This window comes from Nerophis ophidion, linkage group LG01 (genome assembly GCF_033978795.1).
Source record: "Nerophis ophidion isolate RoL-2023_Sa linkage group LG01, RoL_Noph_v1.0, whole genome shotgun sequence".
NCBI lineage: Eukaryota > Metazoa > Chordata > Actinopteri > Syngnathiformes > Syngnathidae > Nerophis > Nerophis ophidion.
The window spans coordinates 5892958-5900424 of NC_084611.1; the positions used below are offsets into that span (position 1 = coordinate 5892958).

The 7467-nt window shown below is 41.1% G+C and overlaps 1 protein-coding gene across 1 annotated transcript in view; it reads right to left on the bottom strand.

Annotated features, from left to right (window-relative positions):
• Positions 1–7467, bottom strand: part of LOC133553184 (zinc finger protein OZF-like) — an 839429-nt gene that overhangs the window by 558814 nt on the left and 273148 nt on the right. The window lies entirely within an intron of this gene.

A 7467-nucleotide genomic window follows, 5' to 3' on the forward strand; every position in this document is an offset into this window, starting at 1 on the left:
GCTTTCCCTTTGGTCCGGATGACACGATGTAGAATATTTCCAAAAACAATTTAAAATGTGGACTTGTCAGACCACAGAACACTTTTCCACTTTGCATCAGTCCATCTTAGATGATCTCAGGCCCAGGGAAGCCGGCGACATTTCTGGATGTTGTTGATAAAAAGCACAGTAGAGCTTTAACTTGCACTTACAGATGTAGCGACTAACTTTATTTAGTGACAGTGGTTTTCTGAAGTGTTCCTGGGCCCATGTGGTGATATCCTTTCGAGGTTTATGTCGGTTTTTGATACAGTGCTGTCCGAGGCATGGAAGTTCACGGTCATTCAATGTTGGTTTCCGGCCATGCCGCTTACGTGGAGTGATTTCTCCAGATTCTCTGAACCTTTTGAACATATTATGGAGTGTAGATGTTGAAATCCCTTAATTTCTTGCAATTGCACTTTGAGAAACGTTGTTCTTAAACTGTTTGACTATTTGCTCACGCAGTTGTGGACAAAGGGGTGTACCTCGCCCCATCCTTTCTTGTGAAAGACTGAGCATTTTTTGGGAAGCCGTTTTTATACCCAATCATGGCACCCACCTGTTCCCAATTAGCCTGCACACCTGTGGGAGGTTCCAAATAAGTGTTTGATGAGCATTCCTCAACTTTATCAGTATTTATTGCCACCTTTCCCAACTTCTTTGGCACGTGTTGCAGCCATGAAATTCTAAGTTGGTTATTATTTGCAAAAAAAGATAAAGTTTATGAGTTTGAACATCAAATATGTTGTATTTGTAGCATATTCAACTGAATATGGGTTGAAAATAATTTGCAAATCATTGTATTTTGTTTATATTTACATCTAACACAATTTCCCAACTCATATGGAAACGGGGTTTTTACATACTATACAAACTGTTTTTATATACTTTATATACTTGCATATTTGTGTTTTCCTCTATTTTGTCGTTGATGTAATTTTTTTAAAGGATTTAGTCAGGTTGTTTGTCTTATTTCTTAATTTATTGTATTGCTTTTTAAATGAAAAAAAAAAACAAGCTAACTGGTATACTACGAACATCTAAGAGGGAATAATACTACAGTCAATTATTAAATAAGAACAGAAGCAACATGAGAGCAACATGGAGCATCATAAATAACATCATCAAAAATGGTGCTAAGAAAGATTACCCCCAATACTTTCTAGATGGGTATACAAAAAATGACAATATGAACCAAATAGTTGAACGTTTTAATGATTACTTTGTTAATATCAGAAAAAATCTGGAACAAAGAATTCCAAATACAGATGATGAGTCAGTTGAGAACTTGAGTGAGCTCATAGACAGAAATCCCAATTCCATGTTTCTTAAGAAGGTGACAAAAGAAGAAGTAATACAATTGTAAATCTAAGACCTCAACCGACTGTCATGGAATAGATAAGGTAACGATAAAAAAAGGTTATAGAAGACATTTCAGAACCTCTTACATACATCACTAACGTATCATTTCTAACCGGCAAATTACCTGTCAAAATGAAAATTGCAAAAGCTGTACCAATTCATAAGAATGGCGACACACACCAGTACACTAACTACACACCAGTTTCATTACTTCCACAATCCAAAATCATGGAAAAACTATTCAATCGCACATTAGATAAATGTGTCAACAAAAGTGGGACGCTCGTGGAGAACAAATATCTCAACATCAATAGCATCCATCCATTTTCTACCGCTTATTCCCTTTCGGGGTCGCGGGGGGCGCTGGCGCCTCTCTCAGCTACAATCGGGCGGAAGGCAGGGTACACCCTGGAAAAGTCGCCACCTCATCGCAGGGCCAACACAGATAGACAGACAACATTCACACTCACATTCACACACTAGGGACCATTTAGTGTTGCCAATCAACCTATCCCCAGGTGCATGTCTTTGGAGGTGGGAGGGGCCTATCCCCAGGTGCATGTCTTTGGAGGTGGGAGGGGCCTATCCCCAGGTGCATGTCTTTGGAGGTGGGAGGGGCCTATCCCCAGGTGCATGTCTTTGGAGGTGGGAGGAAGCCGGAGTACCCGGAGGGAACCCACGCATTCACGGGGAGAACATGCAAACTCCACACAGGAAGATACCGAGCCTGGATTTGAACCCAGGACTGCAGGAACTTCGTATTGTGAGGCAGACGCACTAACCCCTCTGCCACCGTGAAGCCAACATCAATAGCATTAATCAAAATAACAGAGGAAATGACCAATGCAATAGACGGTAAAGAATGTGCAGCCGCAGTATTCATGGATTCAACAAAAGCATTTGACACAATTAATCGTGATATTTTAATACAAAAACTAGAACGATATGGCATCAGAGGTTTGGTATTGAACTGGGTAAGAAGCTATTTAACCAACAGGAAGCAATATGTGAAGATGGGTGAAAATATGTACCTTGTGGTGTACCCCAGGGATCAATACTGGGACCAATATTGTTCAACATTTATACAAACGACATTTTTAAAGTTACAAAGCACTTGAAGTTAGTTTTATTTGCAGACGACACAACTGCTTTCTGTTCAGGAGAGAACACAGAAGATAATACAAATAATAACGGAAGAAATGAACAAATTAAAAAAAGTGGTTTGATAAAAACAGATCATCTTTGAATCTCAGTAAAACTAAAATAAGGCTATTTGGTAACAGTAGAAACGAGCATCAGACAAGAATACAAATAGATGGAGTAGATATTGAAAGGGTAAAAGAAACCAGATTTTTGGGAGTACTCTTAGATGAAAATGAACTGGAAATCTCACATAACAAACATACAACATAAGGTGGCAAAAAACATTTCAATAATGAATAAAGCAAAACACGTCCTGGGCCAAAATAATTACTTTATAATCTCTACTGCTCGTTAGTGTTACATATCTGAGTTATTGTGCAGAAATATGGGGAAATAACTACAAATGTGCGCTAAATTTTTGGGATATAGAGAACATACAAACCCTTTATTTATTGAGTCAACAACATTAAAGTTTGGTGATTTGGTAAAATTGCAAACAGCTAAAATGATGTCCAAAACAAACTATAACCTGCTACCAAAGAATGTTCAACAATTCTTCTCAACTAAAGAGGAGAAATATAACCTTAGAGGAAAATCTAATTTAAAACATTTGTATGCACGTACAACACTTAAAACCTTTAGCATATCAGTATGTGGAATTAAATGATGGACTGGATTAAGTAAAGAAGTTAAACGTCGTACTGATATGATCCACTTTAAGAGGCTGTTCAAATTAATAGTGCTTACAAAGAACAAAGAATAAGAAATATGAGAAACACTTTCAACCTCATTGAAAATAAGATATTCTTCTTCTCAGTATGTTAATAATGACTGAATTAATTAAAGGGGAACATTATCAGCAGACCTATGTAAGCGTCAATATATACCTTGATGGTGCAGAAAAAATACCATCTATTCTTTTAACCGATTTCCGAACTCTAAATGGGTGAATTTTGGCGAATTAAACGCCTTTCTGTTTATCGCACTGGAAGCGATGACATCAGAATGTGACGTCGCCGAGGTAACACACCCACCATTTTCATTTTCAACACATTACAAACACCGGGTCTCAGCTCTGTTATTTTCCGTTTTTTCGACTATTTTTTGGAACCTTGGAGACATCATGCCTCGTCGGTGTGTTGTCGGAGGGTGTAACAACACTAACAGGGAGGGATTCAAGTTGCACCACTGGCCCGAAGATGCCAAAGTGTCTGCCGCCAGACCCCCTTTGAATGTGCCAGAGTGTCTCCACATTTGACCGGCGATGCTAAGGCAGACATGGCACAGAGCATTTGCAACGATAGTTAACGAAATCACAGAGGTGAGTTTTGTTGATGTTGACTGCCAGCTAATCGATGCTAACATGCTACGCTAATCGATGCTAACATGCTATTTACCGGCGGTGCTAAAGCAGACATGGCACAGAGATGTATGGATAACCTGCAGATGCATTTGCAACTACATTACGTTTCCTTCCACCCACATTTAATGCGAAAAAAACACTTACCAATCTACGGATTTAAGTTGCTCCAGTGTCACAAGATGCGAAAGTCCTGATCGTTTGGTCCGCACATTTTACCGGCGATGCTAACGCAGCTATTCGGCCATGCTATGGCTATGAATAGCGTCAATAGCTATTCACTCAATAGCTTCAGTTTCTTCTTCAATATTTTCATACTCCAACCATCTGTTTCAATACATGTCTTTAATGTCCTATGTGTTCTTTGATGTTTGATGTTTCCCTCTTACACACATGTAAGAGGGATGTGTACTATGGCTATGAGTTGTTGTTTTTATCCCTTGGCCTCAGTCTGCACCCCCTCTCCAGGGCCCAGGCTAAGACCGATTTTTTTATTTTATTTTAATCTTCTATTCCCCCCCCCCCCCCCCCCCCTTGTTTACCTGTATCTCATCTTTTTTTGTAAGGGGCGCTGGAAGCCGGCAGACCCGTCAGCGAACCTGTTCTGTCTCCCTTTAATGTTTGTCTGATCTTGAATGGGATTGTGCTGAAAATTGTAATTTTCCTGAAGGAACTCTCCTGACGGAATAAATAAAGTACTATCTAATCTAATCTAATGCGTAATCTGTTGAATCGCTTAAATCGCCGAAATCCGAGTTTGAATCCGAGCTAATGTCACTATATCTTGCTGTGGTATTCCCATTGTTTGTTTACATTGGCAGCACTGTGTGACGTCACAGGGAAATGGCCAGTGTCTTCGCAGAGAGCCGAAAATAAGGCACTTTAAAGCTTTATTTAGGGATATTCCGAGACCGGTAAAATTAAAAAAAAAACTTCAAAAAAATACAACAAGCCACTGGGAACTGATTTTTATTGTTTTTAACCCTTTTGAAATTGTGATAATGTTCCCCTTTAAAGGCCTACTGAAAGCCACTACTAGCCACCACGCAGTCTGATAGTTTATATATCAATGATGAAATATTAACATTGCAACACATGCCAATACGGCCTTTTTAGTTTACTAAATTACAATTTTAAATTTCCCGGGAGTTTCGTCCTGGAAACGTCGTGTAATGATGACGTGTACGCAAGACGTCACAGGTTTTTAGGAAGTATGAGCGCTGCGCACACACACAGCTAAAAGTCGTCTGCTTTAACGGCATAATTACACAGTATTTTGGACATCTGTGTTGCTGAATCTTTTGCAATTTGTTCAATTAATATTGGAGAAGTCACAGTGGAAAGATGGAGTTGGGAAGCTTTAGCCTCTAGCCACACAAACACACAGTGATTCCTTGTTTAAAATTCCTGGAGGTGAAACTTTACTATGGATCAGAGCGAACATGGATCCCAACCGAATGTCAACCAGCAGGTTTCGGTGAGAAAATTGTGGTAAAAAGTGGCTTCTTACCGGAGATCAGCTGAGCTTGTGCCGTCCATGCAGCTGCCGTCGACTTCCCTGAGACATTGGCGTCAACACACCCGTGGCCACACCCCTCCGACTATCAGGTACTATTTAACTCACTAAAACACCAGCAACACAATAGAAAGATAAGGGATTTCGCAGAATTATCCTATTAAACATGTCTAAAAACATCGGAATCCGTCCCAATCGCGTTTTTTCTTTTTTGTAATCCGTCGCTATCAATATCCTCAAACACGAATCTTTCATCCTCGCTCAAATTAATAGGGAAATTGTCGTTTTCTCGGTCCGAATAGCTGATTTTGTTGGAGGCTCCCATTATAAACAATGTGAATATGAGAGGAGCCCTCACACTTGTGACGTCATCGTCTGCGACTTCTGGTAGAGGCAGGGCTTTTCTCTTAGCACCGAAAGTTGCCAACTTTATCGTGGATGTTCTCTATTTAATCCTTTCAGCAAAAATATGACACTATCGCGAAATGATCAAGTATGACACATAGAATGGACCTGCTATCCCCGTTTAAATAAGAAAATCTCAGTTCAGTAGGCCTTTAAGTACATATTACAAAACTGTTGTGTTACTCATTCACGAGTGTCATTTTGCCATTTTGCTATTTTGCTGTAAAGAAGGTCAGGGAATGAATGTAAATATTTGTGGGCGTTCTGACGCTAGGATTAAATAAGCTTTGCTTCTTCCTACTCCTTTTCGGACATGATGTGTTGTGAAATGATGAAATGATGAAATTGCCTGATGTATAATGTTGTAGGTATGTCATGTTCGAAAAAAACTATAAAAAAGAAAAATAAAGTGTTGAAAGGAGTGATTTGAGGTTATTATTAGTGGGTTGTTTATCTACTTGGGGCGGCATAGCTCGGTTGGTAGAGTGGCTGTTCAAGCAACTTGAGGGTTGCAGGTTCGATTCCCGCTTCCGCCATTCTAGTCACTGCCGTTGTGTCCTTGGGCAAGGCACTTTACCCACCTGCTCCCAGTGCCACCCACACTGGTTTAAATCTAACTTAGATATTGGGTGTCACTATGTAAAGCGCTTTGAGACACTAGAGAAAAGCGCTATATAAATATAATTCACTTCACTTCGGTTTTACACTTTTGGTATTCAAAGTATTTTCTGTCTCCGTCTTTTATGGCAGCTAATAGGTCTGGATTGATCCATGGTTCAGAGCGGACTTTGATCCTGACTGTTCTCACCTTAGCCATATCATTTAGTATCGCTAGGAACGCTGTTTGGAAGCGATCCCAAGCATCTTCAACCATCTTGCTCAAGAGCACAGGGGACCGGTCCCATCCATCCATCCATCCATTTTCTACCGCTTATTCCCTATGAGTCGCGTGGGGCGCTGGCGCCTATCGCAGCTACAATCGGGCGGAAGGCGGGGTACACCCTGGACAAGTCGCCACCTCATCGCAGGGCCAACACAGATAGACAGACAACATTCACACACTAGGGACCATTTAGTGTCGCCAATCAACCTATCCCCAGGTGCATGTCTTTGGAAGTGGGAGGGGCCTATCCCAAGGTGCATGTCTTTTGAAGTGGGAGGGGCCTATCCCCAGGTGCATGTCTTTGGAGGTGGGAGGGGCCTATCCCCAGGTGCATGTCTTTTGAAGTGGGAGGGGCCTATCCCCAGGTGCATGTCTTTAGACGTGGGAGGGCCTATCCCCAGGTGCATGTCTTTGAAAGTGGGAGGGGCCTATCCCCTTTGGAGGTGGGAGGAAGCCGGAGTACCCGGAGGGAACCAACGCATTCACAGGGAGGACATGCAAACTCCACACGGATTGGATTGAACCCAGGACTGCAGGACCTTCGTATTGTGAGGCAGACGCACTAACCCCTCTGCCACCGTGAAGCCCGGGACCAGTCCCACTCACCTAATTTAAGGTTGAAATAATCACAGGAGCATATTACTAATAAAAGTCGAGAGGAAAAAAACACCCAAAGGGTGAAATGCTATAATGTTGAAAATGTATACTGGGGTAGTGTGACTTTCACACTTTCACAAGACTTACTTTGTCAAACAACTTGCCGTTTGCTTGAACCCA